Here is a 23,586-nt window from a genome sequence, read left to right on the forward strand (position 1 = left end):
ACGAACAAAACAAAAAGCACAAAGAAAGACTTCCCTAAACCAAGATTTGAAAGTATCTTGTCCCCCTATTGGTCCTCTGGTCAAGTGTCAGCCAGGTTCACTGAGCTACTTAACGTTTTACAGGTAAGAGACATTAACCCTTAACCATCTGTTTATGACACCCTAACTCATTTTGAATGGTATCTTTCTCTGATTGGTTCCATTAGGTCAATGAGAAGGGTTATTCATACAGTTACTAATCAACATGGGTAAGGGTGTCAATATCTAGCCTACATTTCCAGCCCCAGTCTTCATGAACTCGTGAAAGAGGGCACAAGTTGAGGTGTCAGTCTAGGCGGCAGCAATTTGGAGTTGGATATGCCTTCATGCCTCTTTGTTTCAGGACTTGCCCCTTCTGCTATTTTGTATAGTGTACTCTTCTCATTATGCAGTAGTGAGGCCTCAAGAAGCCATGAGACTTTCTAAAATTATTTTAAATTTTTTTTTCTTTTTATTTGCTCTCTCTTTTTGGGGCCTCAAGTATGCACTCACTTCCTGTTTTCAAGCTTTTCTCCACAACAATGGGGCCTAAAAACACTGTATGTTTTCTAAAAATGAAAGATTACATGCTCATGTAGTTTGAGTCCAAATATAATGTGACTCATAGTAAAGCAATATGTTTTTTTTTTCTACATTACAGTAGCACCTCAGAGTTATGAACACCAGAGTTATGAATGGACTGGACAATCACACCCCTCATTTGGAACCAGAAGTATGCAATCAGGCAGCAGCAGAGACCGCCCTCCCCGCCCTTCCTCCCCCAAAGAAGAAAGCAAATACAGTACAGTTTTTGTTAAACTAGTAAAAAAATAAAAGGGGAAATTTAAAAAAAAGATTAGACAAGATAAGAAAACTTTCTCTGCTTGTTTGATTTAAATAAAAATGGTTAAAAGCAGCATTTTTCTGCATAGTAAAGTTTCAAAGTTGTATTAAGTTAATGTTCAGTTGTAAAAACTTTTGAAAGAACAACAACGTTTTGTTCAGAGTTATGAACAACCTCCATTCCTGAGGTGTTCCTAAGGCTGAGGTTCTACTGTGTTTTGGCTTGGTTCTTATACAAGAAACTGCTATTACATTTACGAAGTATTGTCTGAATCTGCTCGCCCTTACACTAAAGGTGTGAATTCACTGCACAGTTAGCTCAAAGCTATCATTCACGTTACTCCTAACTTGACTCCTATCCACACACACAAATTTTCAAACTTGAGTTAAGTGGTGCTTTAAGCTTGAGCTAGCTGGGCCATTGGGGGTGGGTAAAGTTTGAGGGCTGCTTTAGCTCAAGATAACAGGACAGTGGGGATGCAGCTGCTTGAGTTACCACAATTCACCAGCAGCTCATCCAAACACTGTGCTGCTAATCACTCTGGGACATGCCCATATTGGTTTGAAGTGTGGTCAATCTCACTTGAGCTAGCCTAGCTCAAGTACAGTAACCGGAGTGTACTAGCTCAAGCTCACAGCTGTACTGAAGACAAGACCAGAGGGAGGCAACATGGCACAGTGGATAAGATGCTGACGAGAGCAGTTCTGCCACTGACCTGTGTGACCTTGGGCAAATCACTTGATCTTTTTCCCCCCCTACTTCCACCTGATCTATTGAGGGTACATGGGGGAAGCTGTTTCCCAGCTCAGGTAGATGGGCATGAGCTAGCTCTATTAGATCCGGCACGCTGATAATAGCAGTGCAACTAGGGTAGCATGAGTGGTGGCTCAGGCTAGTACCTGAGCATGTAGCCAGAGCATCTGAGCAAGCATGTACGCAGGTGGCTAGCCAAGGCTGCTGCTAGCTACTTGGCTATTTTTAACATGCCAGCTCAGGCAGGGCTAGCTCATGCCCATCTACCTGACCTGGGAAGCATGCTCCTGGCTGCAGTGTAGACATATCAGTAGTCTGTTAGCCCTTCAAAACAGGTATTGTTCCTATGAATACATACAGGGCATAGCACATGAGGCCAATCTTGGTGCTATGGTACTACAAGTAATAGGACAGTGAACTATTAAAATAGAAAAAAGCACAGTGCATTTTAAAACACACTTGATCTGAGCCTTGATCCCAAGCCCACTAAAGTCAATGGACAGCAGGGAGACCCTAGTGGCTCATGGTATAGATATTGTGGTATGGAGACTTTGTTCTAGGGCAGATTCGAGACTGGCCCCTTCAAGAGAATGGTGCTCAGATACACAGGCAAGATAATGAGGCCACTGGCTAGTGTCTGTGCTGTGGAGAGACAAGAGTTAAAATAAGCATATTTTTTAAACACACACTTGTTTCATTTAAAAATCCAGTTTAAATAAAACTCACTAACAGCACAAAGGCAATAACCAACTCCTAACATTTACACTTCATTACTATAAGGGCCTCTTTTATAGCATTTTCCTCCACATCCATTGCAAAACAAATACTCACCACTATTATCATGGTTCTTTCTCCTGCTCAAAATATTTAGCGCCTCAGACATGTCAGAAGCATTATCTGCTGTATTTCACGCTGTGTTATACTGGCAGTTTGCTTTTGTTGTGCTTCTGTCATTACAGCGGTCTCCTTAAAGCACCTCCATTACAAGTCCCCCTTTTAGAGGAGAGGCTTTTGTTGTTCATGTTTTTTAAATGAAAAAATCCCAGACTAAACCCTTTTTAACATTATGTGAGTATGAAAAGGGTATCCACAGAGGCTTTTACTTCATTCATATTAACCAAACATAGCTTTGATTTGGAAAAGATGACATTTTGACAGGGCTTAAGTCATGAGGGGAAGAAAGTGATGAGAAGATGGCTACACCTCAACTACATGAAGCAATGGATGGGCAATTTCCATATGGAAAGGATCACCTCCTGTGCTTCTGTGACATGCATTCTTAGCATCTGGAAATTAGATCAAAGCAAAGTCATTCACTAGTCAGAAGTTGAGATAATGGAGATTTCCTCACAAATGTTTCCTGAAGAAAGCAAAGCATTAATCAACTATGGAGAAGGTAATGGCCAAAAAATTAAAGAATTCTGTTTTTAAAAAAACAAACATACATGGTTTCAAGAATGTTTGTAGACAAGCAGGTCTGAACATCTACCACATAAAACAAAACATGAGGGACAAATTCCTTTGACAGGAGAGAAGGATGGAGCAGTGAGAGGCAGCAAGTTGATGCAGTGGGTGATCAGCCTAACCAATGCTGAACAATATTCATTAGAAGATGTGCAAGTGGATGCATGCTCAGAAAACACAGGGTTCAATAAAGAATCCTGAGTTAATACCTTAACTGGGTCAGAAACCAAGAAATGAAAAAACAGTTGGTTCTCAGTTTGCTGTGCTTCCAGACACCTCTTTCACTGTGCTTCCATTTCTTTGTTTCCAGGTTCTCTCTATCAGCAGTTTTGCTCATTAAGGTTCAAATGACCAGCTTGCTGCCAAGCTCTCTCTTGGACTTTTTCCTGCCAGACCCTCTCACTCAGGCTTTTAAGATTTTCTCCTGTTCCCTTTGTCCTCCAGGGACCCACCCTTCCCCTTCCTTCATAGTTGTTCAACCAGAACTCCCCTGTCTCTTGTGGGTTAGAAGGAAAGCTTGCATATGTAGCATCAGGGCTGCCCAGCGGGGGGGGGGAGGGGACGTGGGGGGCAAGTGGGACAATTTGCCCCAGGCCCCAGGCTCCGCAGGGGCTCCCCCCAAGACAATGGGTGAGGCTCCCACCCCAGCCCGACCTGACCCCGCCTCTGCCCCTTCCCAAAGCCTCAGCGCATCCAGGAGCATCCCTGAACAGCTGTGCTGCATGCCTCCGGCGGGGCCTGACCTCCGCCCTGCTCAGAGCTGCGTGGTAAGGGGGCCCGGCTGCGAGCTCAGGCCCCACTGGAGCTCGCAGCCCCGCCCCCTTACCACACAGCTCTGAGCGGGGAGAAGCTCAGCCATCGCCGGAGCCACGCTGCACAGCTGTTCAGGGATGCTCCTGGATACGAAGCGCTGAAGCTCCGGGTGACGGGGGAGCCAGGGGTAAGGGGCCGGAGCCGGTTGGATAAGGGCAGGGAGTCCCAGGGACGGTCAGGGGACAGGGAGGGGGCAGACGTTGGGGGGGCGGTTGGATCGTGGGCGTTCTGGGGGTCTGTCAGGACTCAGTGGGGGGTGGATAGGGGTTGGGCAGGCAGGGGACAGGGAGCAGGGGTGCAGTCCTGGGGTGGTGGGGTTGGAGTCTCTGGGGGACGGTGAGGGGACAAAGAGCAGGATGGGTCGTGGATTCTGAGGGGGGCAGGAAGTGGGTGGGGGTTAGATAGGGGGCAGGGCCAGACTGTTTGGGACGCACAGCCTTCCCTACCCTAAAGCTCATTCAGCAGTTTGAGGCTTGCAGAAGAGCCAAGCTGACAGCTTTTCCATTAGGGCTACCATCCCTTTCACTTCTCAAATGCCAAAATTATAGTCTATATTTAATTTCAGTGCCATAGGAGAGTAGATTCATATCAGGGGAGGGTAGCTTCCTTTAAAAATTAGCCACTGGGGGAGGGATCACATGAGAAGAACAATATCCTACACCACCTACCTCTTTCCCAACCCTACCAAGGGAGACACACACACCCTGCATTCCCTGAGGCTTCAGAGGGGTTAATTCAGTGGTTCTCAAACTTCTGTCCTGGTGACCCCTTTCACATAGCAAACCTCTGAGTGAGACCCCCCCCTTATAAATTGAAAACACTTTTTTATATATTTAACACTTATAAATGCTGGAGGCAAAGCGGGGTTTGAGGTGGAGGCTGACAGCTCATGACTCCCAGTAATAACTTTGTGACCCCCTGAGGGGTCCCGACACCCAGTTTGAGAACCCCTGGGTTAATTTAATTTTAGCACCTTGTGTCCATTCACATGGATGTGCTATTTTGAGCATGTCAGTTTTCACAACATAGGCTCATCCCAGATTCTGAAAGAAGCTCAAATGCTTAGTTTGTGGAGTATGTACATAAGCTATACTAAAGACAAACCCACAGTAACCATCTCCAGTTTGTGAGAAACCTCATGGAGCCAGTCTCTAGGAAACAGATAAATGCATGGAGGTTAAGTCCATTAATGGCTATTAGCCAGAATGAGTAAGGAATGGTGTCCCTAGCCTCTGTTTGTCAGAGGGTGGAGATGGATGGCAGGAGAGAGATCACTTGATCATTACCTGTTAGGGTCACTCCCTCTGGGGCACATGGCATTGGCCACTGTCGGCAGATAGGATACTGGGCTGGATGGACCTTTGGTATGGCTGTTCTTATGTTCTAACTTAAATGAACCCAAAGTTATGGAGACATATGAGTCAAGGAAGCCAGCAGAGTATGAGAAACCTGGAAAAATCTCTGACTGGATGGGCTCAGGCGCTTGGTCACAAGCTGAGGTGGTTCAAAAGTTTTGGATTTTTTTTAAGCAGAATTTTTTTATTGTTTCTTTAAACAATCAAAAACAGCAAGCAGCAAATACTTGGCCACACACTTCTGAAACCCCAAACCATATTCAGGTTTTGGCAGACTAATTTCAGCTTTTCAATTAAAAAAACACCACAAGAAATTTTGAAGGAAAGCAGACATTGTCCGTGATTTTTTTCTGCTTTTTAAAAATCCCTAGTTTTCAATCCAGAAAAAGTTGACGGGAAATATTTGTCCAATCCTTTTAATGAGCTTTAGTGCCTTTTAGCACTAGCTGATGCTGAGAACCAGCGATACCTTGTAAAGAAGTTCTCAAAACTGGGTTTGTGCCAAGATGCGGAAGGTTTATTTTTCCCAGGGCCGCCCATGTGGGGGAAACAAGTCAGGCAATTTGCCTGGGCCCCATAGGAGCCCCCAGGAGAATATAGTATTGCAAATTTTTTTATGGAAGGGGCCCCTGAAATTGCTTTGTCCAGGCCCCCTGAATCCTCTGTGCGGCCCTACATAGCATTAACCAAGACACAGGCATTGACGGGAACCGCTTAACAGACTATCACCCAGTTTGACAAAAGCTACTGTCTGCTGTGAAGTTTGTACCTAGAGCAAGGAAACTATCATATCACTAACTCAGATTTTTACACAGGGATATATATATATTTTTTTAAATGTCAGGATGAAGTTATATTATATAGTGCAAAAGGAATGAGGGATTTTTCCCTCATTAGCCCAAGGCCAATGCATAAATCCCCACTCAAGATTTTGGGGATTCCTAGTTTCTGCTGCATGGATATTATGAATCTTAATTAGTATTTGGAGAACACTTGAGTTCTTTCATTGAAAGGTGTGATAGCAGCACAAACGGTTATTAATAATGAAATCAGCATTGTTAGGGAAGACAACAGACCTGAGGACTCCCAGCTCCTCTATGCTGATTTATGTGTAACTGAAATGTAACATTTCCCCAGAATAAGCCCCAGTTAAAGGAGAATGACAGAAATACACTTTGCACTAAGAATGAATGTCTACTGAAACATCATATTACATTTATACTCTCATTACTATTTGTAAAGAAATATTAAAGAAAGTTATTGCTACATTTCCCATCACCATGTTAGCTAAAAAAGAACCAAGGACCCTAATTGTTCCTCCCAGATCTATATATGGAGACCTTTATCCACACACGGGCTCTCTCTTCCTACTGTGTGGAAAGTGCTCATCCATCTCCTCTTCCACATTTCCAGCGACTGTCCAAGGGCTGGTCTACACTGGGGGGGGGGCAGGGAGGAAAAACAATCTAAGATACGCAACTTCAGCTACTTGAATAGCGTAGCTGAAGTTGAAGTATCTTAGATTGATTTACCTCTCGTCCTCACGGCGCGAGATCGATGTCCGCAGCTCCCCATCAACTCCGCTACTGCCGCTCACTCTGGTGGAGTTCTGGACTTGATGGGAGCACTTTCGGGGATCAATATATCATGTCTAGATGAGACGCGCTATATCAACCCCCGAGAAATCTAGACATACCCCAAGAGAGGGGAGGGAGACTGGGCGGGATGGAAACAGCATGTTCCGCCTCCCCACAGTAGCCATGAGGTGATCCCCCAGGAAAAAAAAATAAAGATAGTATATCTTGGGATGCATTATCCTAGGGTGAGGTCTTTGGTAACATAGCTCTATTGCAATCATGAAACTAGAGAACCAGGGTGCAGGAAGCTACTGGGGGAACCATTAGGGCTCAGAGTTGGTGTAAAGACACATGACATGAATACAAACGACCCTGTCCCCCAGTGGCATACTAAGGACTGTGCTGGAATCGCAAGGTATCATTTTAAGAGAGTGTGTTTTGCACAGCGGGCCGTGTTGTTCCCGGTCTTGCCTGCAGGCCAGGGGACTTGACAGGGAAGCCTGCAAGATGCATCTCAGCAGTCTGTCCCAAAGAATCCCGCTTAGATTGTGGTGGGTTGGGATGTTCCTTTCTATTTTAGGTAGCAGTATTACTCTGGAGTCAGACTCAAAATAGTGTTATATTGCAATCTTTCAGAAAGAGTATTTGATTTATGTTAATACAACTTTTGTTTGTACACTGTTAAACTTAACAGGATCTATGAGGTGAGTGGTCCCCACATCCTTTTCCACCTGGGGCAAGGGAACAAATCCTGTCCCACATTTTGTCCCTGATGGGATAATCTCCACAAATATCCTCCCGGCAACTTCCTTCCCTGTCATAAACAGACAAGTAAGAGTTAATAGAACAAAAGTGCTTCATCTCTCTTTTGCCTGGAAAGGGTTAACAAGTTCAGTGAGCCTGGGTGTCACCTGACCAGAGGACCAATCAGAGGACAGGTTACTTTCAAATCTTGAGAGAGGGAAGTTTTGTGTGTGCTGTTAGAATTTGGTTGTTGTTCACTCTGGGGGCTCAGAGGGATCAGATGTGCAACCAAGTTTCTCTCCAATTTCCCTGATACAGGCTCTTATAAGTTCAGAATAGTGAGTACTAGGTAAATAAAGAGAGTTAGGCTTATGTTTGTTTTCTTTATTTGCAAATGTGTATTTGGCTGGAAGGAGTTCAAATTTATATTTTGCTGAAAGGATTTTAATTTGTACTTGTATACTTAGGCTGGGAGGGTATTCCCAGTGTCTATAGCTGAAAGACCCTGTAACATATTCCATCTTAAATTTACAAAGATAAATTTTTACTGTTTTCTCTCTCTTTAATTAACAGCTTTTCTTGTTTAAGAACCTAATTGTTTTTTTATTCTGGTGAGACCCCAGGGGACTGGGTCTGGATTCACCAGGGAATTGGTGGGGAGAAAGGAGGGAAGGGGGAGAGAGAGGCTAATTTCTCTCTGTGTTAGGATTACTTTCTCTCTCAGGGAGAGTCTGGGAGGGGAAGAGAGAAGGAAGGGAGGAAGGTGCATTTTCCTCTCTGTTTTAAGATTCAAGGAGTTTGAATCACAGTGATCTTCCAGGGTAACCCAGAGAGGCAACGGTGGGGGAAAGGGTTTACTTTCCTTGTGTTAAGATCCAGAGGGTCTGGGTCTTGGGGGTCCCCGGGCAAGGTTTTGGGGGATCAGAGTGTACCAGGCACTGGAATTCCTGGTTGGTGGCAGCGCTACAGGTTCTAAGCTGGTAATTAAGCTTAGAGGAATTCATGCTGGTACCCCATCCTTTGGACGCTAAGGTTCAGAGTGGGGAATTAGACCATGACATTCCCCATGAGGGATTTACCAAGCAAGTGGTCCATGGTAGCCAAATATACACAGTCTCACAAAAGCCAACTTTTGTTGAGACACATGGAATATCTCAAGGTTCAGGAGTTACAGTGGGCCCATTGACAGAATCCTCTTCAAATGCTGCTTCCACAATCCATTTGTATGCCTGCAAAAATTCCATTTCCCATTGAATAATTGAACATTTAATAGATAAAAAGCACCGTGGGTTATGAATCCTAAGTGGGGGCATCATTTCAGAAAAGTTCTGGGGGAAGCAAAGCTGTGTTAGCACGTTATACATGACACTATATCCTACAAAGACAGGGGTAGAGGAAGCAAGAAGTGGAGCATATAGACCTATGAAGAGTCAAGGGGGGCAAACCAAGGTGTGGAGGAGCAAGTTTACCCCTTAACTCTTAGCAGATAATGCCCCTGATGTTGATGAATATAATGTCACAACATATGGATGGGACGAAGTATTGGACAGAAGTGAAAGAGCTGCTCTTATGTGGAATTTATACCAGATGCCACAAAAATCCCAGTAAGGCTGCAGTATATCTACAGAGGTTAACACAATGCTTAACAGACTGAGGATAGTGGCGAGATTTCTGATTGTGAGCTGCACGAAAAGAAAGACGACTCTGGATTTATAGGTGGGTAATGATTCACAACTAAGGAGTGTGAGCTGCATGAAAAGAAAGACGACTCTGGATTTATAGGTGGGTAATGATTCACAACGAGGGAGTCCCCATCAGAACTGTTGGGCAGTTTCATTATTTCTTACCAACTTACAGGAACATTTTTCAGCTTCTGCCTTTCACTGAAGTGCTTCCCTGTAGCATCCAGGAGGCTGAGGGCAGGCACAATGCCATGGGCAATGCTATCTGAAGCCTGGTTGTTCCCAATATAGAGATGTATTGGCTCATCTCCCTGCTGCGAGTTGTCAGTCAGCTTTATGTCCCTGCTTCTCAACTGTCACAATTAACTATACGTTTATATAAAGATGAATGCAGCACAGCACATCAGCTGACACCCTGCAGAACAACCATGTATCTAGCTGAAATGTTAACTCCTAAGCACAAATAAGCAGAACAGAAGCCAAGGGACATTAAAACCAAGGGGTAAGATGATCACGCCTGTTCCAGCCCCTTTATGTCAGCTCAGAGGAAGGTAATGGGGCCCTGAAAGCCCCAGCTGGGGCTGGGGATGGATCGCGCTGGCACAGACACTGCAGCATACAGCCTTCCTTCCAAGCAGCCCATCATGAACCCTGGCATAAAGGGCATCTCAGAACCATGGTTGGGGGCAAAAAGGCGTGTTCAAGATCAAGTCACATCACCCAGTGCTGCAGAGATTTTGAGCAGGGTTACTCCCTGTAGGGCAGCCTGGGAGGCTGCTGTAATTTGGACAAGATCCCAGAGCCATCTGAGTGATGCTCTGGGTTTCTCCAGTCCCCAGAGCACCCCAAGAGCAGGAGGGTGCAGAGGTGGCTTAAAGCCATCTTCACCCCCATCCTCTTGCTGGCTGGAGAGTTCTGTCCTGTATCTCAGAGGCCAACACAGAACCGCAGCCAAGAAGTTGATCTCATCTTGACAGGAACAGAGAGTACTAGGCATCAGCGGACCCTTCAAGCTCCCCTCATTTCAGTGCAGTAGTAGGTGATTTTAAACACATGTATGCCATTCCAGGGACAAAAGGGTAGGATGCTATTTTAAACTGTGTCAGAAGTGATCAATGTGGTCCTTTGCCAGATACTGATGACAAAGCACGAAGAGTACAGGATGTGACATGACTACCAGGCCTGTGAAAAGAGTTAACAGTGGAGGAAGATGCACTGAAGGAACAAGAGGACCCTTAATTAAATAGTTGCTCTTACTGTCAGGCTATGTTCTATTTATCGATTTATTTCTGGATCTGTATTTATTCCAGCTTTCAGATGAAGTGAGTAACCAAACTATTCAACACCTGGGGTCAGTGAGATCTCACAGCACTTTTCACGAGGAGGCTCAACGCCATTGTACTTACTCAAGTCCAAGCAATAATGATGTTTACCAAAATTTTTTTTGTAGTTTCAAGCATCTATGGTATTCTGAAGGCTGCTGTAACTTGGGCTGGCCACATGAGTCTGACAGATTATTACAGCAGTTGGAGATGGCAGGAGCACAGAGATCACTCTGTCCCCAAGCCAGACCTCTTGCAGGGGATCATCCCATACTGAGGTGATCCTGGGTGGCTAGAATAAATGGCTCTTCCCCTGTTTGCTCCAGTGGAGCAGTGTGAAGCTGCCTTAATGCACCAAAGGATGTAGACCAGCGCATGCAGACTGTTTCTGCAGGGAACAAACACCGCACATTCTCTATCTTGGTACTGGACTTATTTTCCTCGAGGTGCCTCACAATTCCACTAAACCCTTCTCTCTTGTTTAAAGTGAGCAGCTCTAGTCCTGACTCTCAGGCTATGTCCAGACTACCCGCCGTATCGGCGGGTTAAAATCGATTGCTCGGGGATCGATATATCGCGTCTCATCTAGACACGATATATCGATCCCTGAGTGCGCTTATATCGATTCCGGAACTCCATCAACCCCAACGGAGTTGCGGAATCGACAGGGAAAGCCACGAACATCGATCCCGCGCGGTGAGGACGGGTGAGTAATCTGATCTTAGATATTCGACTTCAGCTACGTTATTCACGTAGCTGAAGTTGCATATCTAAGATCGATTTCCCCCCCGTAGTGTGGACCAGCCCTCAGGCTCTTGCCTTATCCAACAGATAAGTGAACTGTAAAACATAACAATTCATACAAACTTGGGGGAGCGGGGCGAGGAAAAGACATGCAGCTTTGCAAATGAAAGTTAATTCCGAGATCCACCCCACACATCTGAAGAGAAACTAGAAGAAAACATGCAGCGGGGGAGATGAATGCAAATTCCCCACCCAAAGTTATGTAAAATCCTAGTGCTCTGAAGCTATGCCCTGAGGAGGGCCCATAGTCTGCTGATTACTTGTCCTGGAGACTGCCAGTCAAAGGGCAGTAAAGGAAAGACTAACTTCTTCATGGAGCTGCTAGTTTTGACCTGGTAACCAGGGTGGGGGGAACCCTTTGCGGAGAATGAAGGACTGAGGGTATGGCTACACTTGCACTTCAAAGCGCTGCCGCGGCAGCGCTTTGAAGTTTCGAGTGTGGTCGCAGCGCCAGCGCTGGGAGAGAGCTCTCCCAGCGCTGCACGTACTCCACATCCTCTACGGGTGTAGCTTGCAGCGCTGGGAGCCGCGCTCCCAGCGCTGCGGCACCGTTTACACTGAAGCTTTACAGCGCTGTATCTTGCAGCGCTCAAGGGGGTGTTTTTTTCACACCCCTGAGCACGAAAGTTGCAGCATTGTAAAGCGCCAGTGTAGCCAAGGCCTCACTTCTACCAGAACCCTTTTTGGAGTTGTGGGAACATCTCTGCTAAGACTAAAAGAACCTACATGCTGCTAATATTGTTTTTATTATGCTTTCTTTGTAATGCTTTCACCTTAAGAATATGTGTATGCTTATAAAGAGCTGTGCGGTAACTTGTAGCTGATGGTGATTACAGCCCTCAGAGAGAAAGCAAAGTGCAGACCCTGTCTTGCTTAGGCTACCAGTCTTGCTGGGGAACTCACAGTCAGGGCCAGCTCCAGGGACCAGCTCAGCAAGCAGGTGCTTGGGGCAGCCAAGAGGAAGGGGTTGCACATTGGGCTCTTCAGCGGTGGGTCCCTCAGTCCCTCTCAGAGGGAAGGACCTGCCGCTGAATTGCTGATGAAGAAGAAAGCAGCATGGTGGAGCTGCTGCTGATCGCGGCTTCCCCCACTCCCCAGCGCTGCTTGGGGCGGCAAAAACCCTGGAGCTGGCCCTGCTCACAGTGTAGGCAGGGAATTGTGCAACCTCAAAAAAACCTGGTCACGAGGGAGAGAGATGTGGGTCTCTGCCCAAGAGACGTGATAGCTGAGGAACCGGGAGCTTGGAATGGGGGCTGTTGGTGGACCACGGAGGTGCAAATACAGGAGCAGTTGCCCTAATCTTTGACAAAGTATTAATATAATGGACTTCTCCATATGATGGGTGCTATGTCATATGATAGTTTTCACAAGATTTTCTGGGACACAGGGCCAGCTCCAGGTCACAGCGTGCCAAGCACGTGCTTGGGGCAACATGCCACGGGGGGCGCTCTGCCGGTTGCCAAGAGGGCGGCAGGCGGCTCCGGCGGACCTCCCGCAGGCGTGCCTGCGAAGGGTCTGCTGGTCCCGCAACTACGGCCGACCTCCCACAGGTATCCCTGCGGAGGGTCCGCTGGAGCCGCGGGACCAGCGAAATGGCTAGAGCCGGCCCTGCTGGGACAGGTGTTTGCATGTCCTGGGCTAAAAGGACACAAAGCAAAATTGCCTGTGTATGGTCAGCATATTCTCAAATGAGTGCTACAATAGCGCACACAGGATCTCCAGGGTCATTTTAGCCCTGCAGCTCCTTTGAATCAGCTAGGAATTCTAAGCCAGGCAAGATGGAAGCATTGCTGTGCAGACCTGCATCCAGGCTTTGTGCCCCTGAAACAGGAGTGCCCTTTTTTGTGTCAAAGACTACACTAACCTCTGCATCTTCTGAATCAGGGATGGGTAAGTCATCTTTGTTCTTTTCCTAGCACAGGGATAATCCTCACCCTCTGCCTCCAGTCCACTGGAAGATAAAACCCTGGATCTTGCATAAATGAGATCAATGGCTGTTTTGCCCTCAACTTCACTGGGTTCAGAATGAGACCCTAAAGGCTTGATCCCACAAACATGATGTGCAGCACTTGGGAGATATAAAGCACCTTCAACTACTCCAGACTCCTCTCTAGAACAAAAGTGTTCAGCACATTGCAGGTTGAAGGGCTTATTTAATTTTTCATTAATCTAGCCAAAGAGGGATATTAGAGAGACAAGGTGGGGAAGGCAATACATTTTATGGGAACAAGTTCTGTTGGTGAGAAAGACAAGCTTTTGAGCTACACAGAGCACTTCAGGTCTGTGTGGTTCAAAAGCTTGTCTCTCACCAAACAGAAGTTGGTCCCATAAAAGACATTATCTCACTCACCATATGTCTCTAATATCCTGGGACCAACATAGCTACAACAGTGCAAACATAGGATAATATCAGTCAGGCAGATAATTCCTGCTACAAAAGACAGACAAATTATATTTTGTAACAAAGCCTAGGTTCCTCCAGTGTTTTTAGAAAGGTATAAACAGCTCTGTAGCTGTAATACTGGTAGCTGATCTACTCAGATTGGTAAATGGAATTTAGAAGGAACATGCTCTAAAAATCTCAGGCAAGGCACAACTGTACCTTCATTGCTACTATTATGTACCCATTGAAAAGCTCATACTTCCTATCTTCTGTATTCCCCTCACACGGGGAAGTACCAAGATACATTGTAACTATAACAACCATTCAATCTTACTCTATTTCAGATAGGACATTCTGGGTTTGTTTCCTTAATTATGAACACTGAAAAAGTGAACTGTGGTTACGCTATAAGTATATCCTGATTGGTTGTCAAGATAAACACAGATCACATTTTATAAATAATGGCTTTAACCTGGTTCCCTTTGTAAATTCTTAATCAGCATATTGGACATTCATACTGTAATGGGATTTCATCAATGGCATTGTAAAGCAATACATTCATACTTGAGTATTTAGCCATATTCTAGGCATAACAGAATAATAAGGCAGTTTGAATTCCTTCAGTGATATTTGTTGGCATTAGGCACCCTTCCCTATGCACATCCAGCCCCTTCCCTTTGCTCAGGATAATGCAAAAAGCAGCATTCTCTGGCAGCTTTTCTGCCCGTAGGATTTGTACATAAACAAAACCACTGGCATGGAAAGCCAGGAGATATTTCCATACTTATGCCCACGAGGGGCACTGCCAGCAAGAATAAAAACATTAAGAAAAACCAAGACAAAGGTTTCCTCCTTTTTTTTGTGCAGTGGTAAAGAGAGGGAGCATGCAGGGCAAATCCATTAAAGAAAAGACTCCTGTTTCACTAGAGATTACCTTTCCCCCCTCTGCACAAGAATGGCTCTCTTTCCCCCATTGTGAGCATTTGAAATGGGGTCATCATTTGGGTACTGCAACAGCTTTTCTGTCCTGTGGATTCTGGTCTCTTTCAAATGTTTTCCTCAGACTTGCTGAGCCACTTGGATGTGTGAATGAGAGGAAACAATGAAGTGATAGAGAGTTTTCCTCTTCTGAAAACTAGATACAGCTAAAGGAAATAGAAGGCAGCGTGTTCCCACAGTTATAGCATAGAATCCAAGTGCCATGACTCCAGGTCCTGTTTTTAATTTAGCTTGTAATTCTCTTTACACCAAGGACAAATCACCTACACTCTCTAGGCACCAGTTTAGCTATGGATAAAGTGGGGATTGTATTATTGTAACAAAGCAGGGCTTCTCCCCAGTTTGCAACATCCAGCCTCTTGCAGGCAATTTTAATCATAATAAACAGCTCCTCAGGCCACCCTGGGCCACAATCCCCAGATTCCTTCCTCTGACTCTAGCAGTCCTGCTGCCTCTGCTTCCTAGCTCTGACTCACAGAATCTCCCAGTCTCCTGGAAGCCCAGCTGCCCTTGTCTAAAGCTCATTTTTGTAAGCTAATGCAGTACAGGTGCATTGGTCCTGCTCCTCTTAAAGGGACAGTATCACCTGGTGACACTCCTCCCCTCTTAGGGGCTTGCCCACCGCTATGGCATGCGTTATACAATCCATCCTTACACCAGATCCCTTGCACAGTGGGCCCCTAAACCAAAACTTTCTTCCCACAACATATTTAACACAAAAACACTTCATACTCCCAGAGGCTTCCCTAGGTTCCCCACAGACCTTAACCCTAGTTCTAAAGAGAATGAGTCCCTAGTCTACGCCACTCCAAATCCTGTGCAGCGTAACAATCCATACCTTCAACTGAGCACCACTAATAGAGCCTCACTTCTTTCTCCAGCATTTCCATGTCTGCTTTCCAGCCTGTAGTTGGCTCCAGCTCTCCTTTCAGCTGGGAGATTTCACAGAGTAATTAATCTCTCCCTCAGAGCTCCTTTTGCATGCCCTGTTTCAAATGCCACATCCTCCAGACCCTTGATCTGGACTTCAGCTCTCACTTTTCCCTCAGCAACTTCCTCCTCCTTTTTCTGGGCTTGCTGCCTGGTCTCTTCCAAAGAAAGAAGTGCCACCCAGTGCTTTTATGCCAAAGAGAGCAGGCCTCTCATATCCTCTCCTCTCAGTGCTGTATGTACAGATTTAGCAACCCCAAATGGTGCTGCCATAAGTGCAGAGTCCATTTTTTTCCTGCAGCCAACATCCATGTGCCCATTTCACAGACACTTCTCCTCTTCTTCTGCTCCCAACCCTCTGCCCAAGCCTGCAATTGTGTTGGTTTCTTAATAAGTGCTCTCAGCTTATTAGCTTCCTCTTCCATTCCCTCTTCGCATTTTCTCCACCTGGAGCCTGATCCTCTGCAGCTCAACTCCAACCTTAGTTAGTGGAGGATGTCTGTCTCCCTTGCCTTTGTACATCAGCCAGCAGGTTATAGCACTCTCCTGCCCTAAGAGATTTGTGTGCTGTAGATTGCCTCTTGGCCTTCATCTCTTTTGGCTTCTCTGGTAGGATCTGCTGCACCCTCTCCCTCTCAGCCTCGGGAATTACTTCCCTCAGTATGCAGGGCTCTCCCCATCCACTTTTCCAAATCCATTTTCTATTGCTCCTGATCTTTGTGCAAGGGAAATTTTAGCATTTTTGTGTGACAAACAGAACTTTCTCAGCATGATTTTAGGTTCATTAAACAAGTCAGTTAAAAATAACATGGCATATCTGACCTTTTTCTAAAGTCTGCTCCCATGTTTATGTAAACCTCTAAGGCTATATCATCAGAAGCGTTTCAATAAAGACCTCTATCATTTGTATTCCTTTTCAGAATAATACGTTATGACAAGAATTCAGGCAGCACACTTAAGGGTTGCAATAGACAGGTATAATGCATTTTTCTGTTCTTAAAAGTACCTTTAAACTTAATGAGCATCTACTAATTCAAAGCTGTTGTGGTGTTAGTAGAAGCACTACCCATGGCCATCCTACAATAAGCAATCTCTCACACACAAGTAATTTTCAAATTATCTGACACAAGGATAGTAGATTATCTTGCCTGGAATTGCATAGCTATGGTTGGGACCATTTATAACACCTGGCACAGATTCTTTAGATCTCTGTCTTAACAATTTGAAGAGATAAAGGGATAGGAAGATATTATTTTTTTGCTACGTTTGCCTTACTGACTTCCAGTACAAACAGAGAGGGAATTGCTTTAACTGTTCCAGTAACACTGGTTAAACAGCAACAAATGAAGATACTCTTTCTTCTGTCTTTTTTGGTACTTATATGACCCACATCTCCATACAGTCTGAGCACCTTACAATCTTTAACAAAGTTCTCTCCACAAAACCCCTGCACTGTAGGGAAGTGCTATTGTCTCCACTTTATACATGGCAAATTGAGGCACAGAGGGTAGGATCCAAGAAGAGATATAGGTATTGCAGCTCTGAGCATCATAGTGCCTCACTTTTAGTCTCCTAGAACATCATAGAAACAACTCTGCTATCCACAAAGACTGTGTTAGGCTAGGCTCCCTATATAATACTTGAAGAGAATGTGGCACCTTGGAATAGGATCCACAAAAGCCAGCATACTAGGCCTGGACCCGCCTAAGATAGCCATTGGGAGATACCCACCAGAGGGCTGTGTGCTAATCTCTGTGCCTTTCTTTAAGATAGGACATGGTCTACACATACCAGGGAGGGATCAACGCTGCTGCAACGATGCAGCCGGGATTGATTTGATGGGTCTCAGGTCGACTCTGGTACTCCACCGGAAGGAGAAGAGTAAGGTAAGTCAATGAGAGAATGTCTCCTGTCAACATAGCATGGTGTAGACACCGTAGTAAGTTGACCTATGCTACATCGACTCCAGCTACATGAATAACATATCTGGAGTTGCATAACTGAGGTCAACTTACTGCTGCAGTGTAGACAAGGCCTAAGTCTGGGCTGCAGGGAGGCCCTAGTCCTGCTTAGCAGTCCATAAATAAGAATCAGCCACATGTAATCAGGCCTTTTAGGTGTCTAAGTGGTTTTTGAGGGAATGAACTAGGCACTTGCCTTATTCCACACAAAATGGAGGGATCCAAGTGATAAATACTTGAGAAGTCATTAGGCAAGAGAGAGCGAGAGCGCTAGAGAGAATGACTCTGTAGGCCACCACATGGTTAGGACACCACATGGGGGACCCAGGATCCAGTCCTCCTGCTCCAATCACTCTTTCATTATTTATCAACAGTTTCAACAGGAGAGACTGCGGAAACCCCACAGCAGCATATCTCATAACTCAGTGGTTATTGCACAACTCCCTTCTCCCCTGTCTGACACAGAGGGAGGATCAAAGCTGGGTTTCCCATATTCCAGGTGAGCACTTCAACCACTTGGCTAAAAGTTATAAGGTGGACACCTTCACCACTGTCTCCTCCAGACAGATTTTGAATAGGACCTGGTCTGCTAGGCATACTCAGATGCCCTGCTAGATCCAGCCCTGCACGCAATTTAAATTGCACTGGTTCATGGACTGCATGAGGCTTAAGCAGCAGATAGATGGTTGTCTGTCTAGAGTGAGGCAGCAGTGCACATGCCCAGAGTGGGAATATTTACTCTAAAATTTACACGAAGATGACGAATGATTTTATGCACCTAAAGGTTTCAGCAGGAGTTTGGTTGATTGAAGTGGAGCCAAAACTGGATTTAGGTGCCTGTTGTGTATTTGGTTGTTGTGGTAATAGAACCTTGTTGTTGCTATGGCAAGTGAGAGATTATTAGGGGATAGCCCAGCCAGTTTTGGCTGGCTGTTGGTTAGTTCTGGTGTGGCAATAAATGGCTGCTTCCAGCTTCCAGAGAGCTCTACACAGCTTTCTGTGTCTCCAGGGATTTCTTCCTAAAACTGCTGCCTCCAAGGATATAACAGTGCCTAACCCTGAGACTTAGGCACCTAAATACCTTTGTGGATCCCATCCAGAGAGGCTATGTGACTTGCCCAAGATCACATAGGAGTCTGTGGCAGAACTGGAACTTTGAAATGGTGTAAATGAGAAATCAGGCCTGAATAGCATTTCACCAGCATTTCTGGAAGGAGGATCAGGTTCACTGAGTTGGATCAAGCTAATCTGAAAGTTGAAATCTTTGTAAAACTTGCAAATAGCTGATATTTTCTTGATCTCAGCAAAACTATCACTTACAGAACCCTCTTACTTAGAGAAATGAGCAGCAAGAAAACATAAACATCCAGTATCATCTTCACTGACTTCAGGGTTAACTTGGCATAGTTTATATGTACTCCAGAGTATTCTTTAAACATTCTGAGACAGAAAGAGACTTGATCCAAAGTGAAGAGATTAAACCTTACTTCCAGCTTTCTTTATCAAATAGTTCATTTCTCAAAGAATCTCCCATTCATGAGCACAACAACTTTTAAGAAAGTCTATGAAAAAGGGGAATGAAATAAAAATACAGGTAATGACACGCATTTTCCTTGTTTATAGGTTCAGGTGATTTGGGTTCTATTACTGGGTTTTGCATAGCCACCTTACGTGTCCTTGGATAAGTCACATAACATCTTTCTGCCTTAGCGTGCCCATTTATAAAATGAGGACCGCAATATTTTCCTACCTCACAGAGGTGCTGTGATGCTGACATCCGTAATGCGTTTCAGGTCTTCAGACACTTAGTTGGTGGACAAAAATGTGTAAATATTAACCAAATCAACCACCAAATAACAGAGGCCGTTCAGCAGCTATAACATGACAATGGCTCTCTGTCTTTGCAGATCTGGGCTAGTGTGATCCTGGCAGACCAGGCGCCAGCTCATACCAAGGTCCCAGTTGAACACTGACAAATACAAACCAGGAATCAGTCTGGCTCACTTGTGTGTTGGTATTGTCAAAATAGGTCTTAGAATTCTAAGACTGTGTTTAGCGGTTAGACTTTATTGTGTGTTTGTGAGTTGCTACATTCATTTATGTGACTTATAACATCCGCATCCCACATTGTAATGACATATTTGAGTTTTTGTATTGTGAATTTCTGTGACTGTGTAAATCACCAGATAGCACAGAGACATTAGCTAGTGTGAAGTGCCAATCTGCAACACAAAGTGCACAGGAAAGGTACATTGATGCCAAATGGGCTATTGTGGGATGTCAAAGAGGACAAAGGACTTTGTTTTTCTTTTCTCTCTCCTCCCCTCCCTCCTACAGATGAAGATGAATTTTGAAAGTGGTTCCCTCCCATCAGCTGAGTTTGCAGCTCAGAGCATGTGGTAAAATGGGGATTAAAAAAAAAACCCAACAAGGAGTTAGATATCTCTATGCTGCTTAGACTCTGTGGGACAAGAGTTTTCTAGGTGTAAACAAGAGATTCCCAGATGCTTAGAGGAGCTCTGATTACCTTTTGAAACATAAGATTGTAACTCATTTGTGTATATACGTTTACTGCTTTAACCTTGTAAATAACTCTCTCATTTACTTTTCCTATTTAATAAATCTTTACACAGTTTATTATAGGATCGGCTACAAGTGTAGTCTTTGGTATGAAATCTAAGGTGCAATTGACCTGGGGCAAGTGACTGGTCTTTTGGTACTGGAAGTAATTTGAATATTGATTTGATTCTTGACGTAAGGGATCATCTATCATAAAGGTATGCACACCTGGGTGGTGAGAGAGGTCACGGTACCCAAAGGGACTCTATGTGACTCCATGTTTAGGTTGTTATAATGACTGAGGAGCTTACACTTGATAGCATTCACAACCAAGTTGGGGTTTGTGTCCTGCTTCCTAACAGTCTACTGTGAGGTTGGTATTCATGCTCTTGAGACTGCAGACAGAATTACAACTATATTTGAACTAGAACCCACTGGTAGTAAGGTTTCTAGCCCATTACCAATCTCCTGAGCTATTACAATTACACATATTTATTTTTAACCCATTATAAATCTCACTCTCTTGGGCTGTACGATAACCAAGATCTCATATGCTTTCCATGATAAACTCTACCTAAATTTTATTGGCCCTACTGTAGCAAATTGCTGACTTGCTGGCAGGGCCTCCTGCTGGTTGTCCTGGGAATTAGCTCTTTCCCAGCCTTGGCGCGCCATCTGCTGGCTGGTGGCTCACCTGCTTCAGGCCCCTGTGTCCCTCCTGGACCCCAGTGCCCCTTTACCTCAGGGTTCTGCCTTAGCAGTACCTCCTCACTCTGGGTCTCCCTTCCTAGTGGAACCCCTATCTCCTATACCCACCCTGCCTCAATGGCTCCTGCCAGTCATCACCTAGCCCCCTTTCACTGGGGAAGACTGAAGTCTGTAATGGTCACTCATCATTGGCACGGGGGTCGGACCAGCTGCCTCTGCCTAACCCTGGGCTGCACCTCTGTAGGCTTTCCTGTCAGACCTCAGTCTGGGAAGACATCAGGCCTGAGCTCCCCAGCTCAGCCTGCCCTTTCCCCAGCACTGCTCTGTCCAAGGTACCCTTCGCTCCTTCAGGCAGCTAGGTCCAAAGCTAGAGAGAGACTGTGACCCAGCTTCTTCCTTAGGCCTTCTTATACTCCCAGCCTGGCCCTGATTGGCTGCCTCAAGCCGCTCCTGATTGGCTCCCCAGGGCAGCCCTTTCCTAGGGCTGTTTTTAATCTCTCCCACACCGGAGCAGGGTGACCGCCCCGCTACACGTACATTATTTAACATTTATATCAATGAGCTGAAAATAAGCTTAAAATCATTGCTGAGAAAATTTGCAGATGACATAATATCAAGAGAATGGTACAGGATGAAGAGGACAGGTCACTGATACAGAGCAAAGTTCGAACAGTAACTATTTGGGACAAGTTCTATGGCCTCTGTTATACAGAGGGTCATATTAGATGATCAGTGATCTCTTGTGGCATTAGACTCTATGGCAAGGCTGCTGGATTCTGCTTCACTCTGTTGTGGCAAACTGGCCATTCTTCAACAACTTTATTCAATGCTCTGCTCTGAGATTAGGAGTCAGTACTGGTGAAACTGCACCAATTATTGGCCACTGATTGTTGAATCGGAGTTATTTCTGAGTGTAGACACTTTCTGAATTTTACAAATGATTCCATGTGGCAGTATCATCCTATTCTAAACTTCTAAAATATGTTTAGGTGGAAATTAAAATCTAGTGCAAATTTGCTTGTTCTCCTGAGAAATCTATGATCCCAGTTTTAAAATATTGGTGAAATAAACAAAGGCATTGGGCTAATCCTATATTCTGGTTTTAAATTAGGTTTTGCTATCCAGAACAGGTTAACTGTTCACACAGATCAGACTTATTCAACTATGTGGGGGGAAAATGTGTCAGAGAGGCTCAAAGGTAAGAAAGTGAAGGTAAACTTTAAAAGGTTTATATTCTATGCTTGTGCTACTGGAAGAACAATGATTTATGAATGGAGGAAGAGATGAAAACTGCATCTACATTGGGAATTCAAACGGTGTTTGTTGTTACTTTGATGATAAACTTTCATCTCCTTGACTACGTCCTGCTAGCACAATAGGGAGTGGAGAGGATGGGGAAAGAGAAAGATGAATGAGATATTTAATGGAATGAGGTCCATCCCCATAGTATTTTTTAAGTTGTTCAAATTCCGATTAAGAGCTCTCTTTCCGTTGTGTCTCTTTTTAATAACAGATTCTTAAGCATTTGGCATTAAAAACCTCACAAATGATATGCCCTTTTAGTGTTAATTGCTCACTTTGTTCCAGAAACTGAGATACAGAAGCTGTAGTGGTGTTTCTTTGTTCTTGGCCCCAGAGACAGAGAGGCACTATAGGCCAGATTTCCAAAGATATTAAGTTGCATGAAGGTGAAGATAGTCACTTAGTAGGATTTTCAAAAGTGCCCAGAATGAATTAGATGCCTAACTCCCAAATACACTTTAAAGGAGAATAAGGTCCTAGCCTGGGTAAGCATTTCTGTAAATTCTGTTAGGTGCCTCTGAGCATCTTTAACTGGCTAAACACCTTTGTAAATCTGGCTCTATAGGACATGTTAGGGCCCTAGCTCCGGAGTCACGTGATTACATAAAAATCTGAGTTTATATTAAAAACATAGTTTCTAGTCATCACAGTTCAAGAAAAGCTTGAAAGGGTGACCTGTGCATAACCAATGCAGAAACATCTGCCTGAGTCTTCAAACAGTTTGAGAGGAGGGAACTGTCCCTGTGTCGCTCTAGGAGTGTTAACTCCAAGACTCACTGCTCAGAACGGCTCCACTATCAGCAATACAGCAGAGTGCTCTGAATCTGGCAGAAGAAGGCCCACCCATCCTAAGAAATATACCTGAGCTTCTGGGGTAATGAATCGTGGGGGTAAGGGGGCGAGTCTCTCCTGGCTTCCACCTCTACCTCTCAAGATGTGTGGGGAGTGTCCTTTCTTCCATCTCTACCATACTGCTGCTGTCACCACTCCTGGGGAAAAAGGAAGGCCAAGGAGATGAAGAAGAACTCTACAAAGGCCCCCATGTCATGGTAGGATTGAGATCCTAGGGTGCCTTAATCCAGCCACGCTTGTCCCCAAATATAGGAACTATTCAAAAAATAGTAAAACAAAATCAACACGTGAGCAGAACAAATGAGATCACTGTTAAAGTTTTCAAGGAACATAAACCTTTTAATGTACATATTAACATTCAGTACTAAAATATATGAGTCCCTGTTGAGCTGGAATGCAATTAGTAAAAGAGTTGAGGACAGCAAGCATGGGGATAAAATGGCAGATAAAGTCTGTAGCTCTTTGCATGTCAGACACCCAATTAAGATTAATTAATAATGTTTGCCTTATTATAGA

The sequence above is a fragment of the Gopherus flavomarginatus genome, chromosome 3 (assembly GCF_025201925.1).
Source record: "Gopherus flavomarginatus isolate rGopFla2 chromosome 3, rGopFla2.mat.asm, whole genome shotgun sequence".
In the NCBI taxonomy this organism is placed as follows: Eukaryota; Metazoa; Chordata; order Testudines; family Testudinidae; genus Gopherus; species Gopherus flavomarginatus.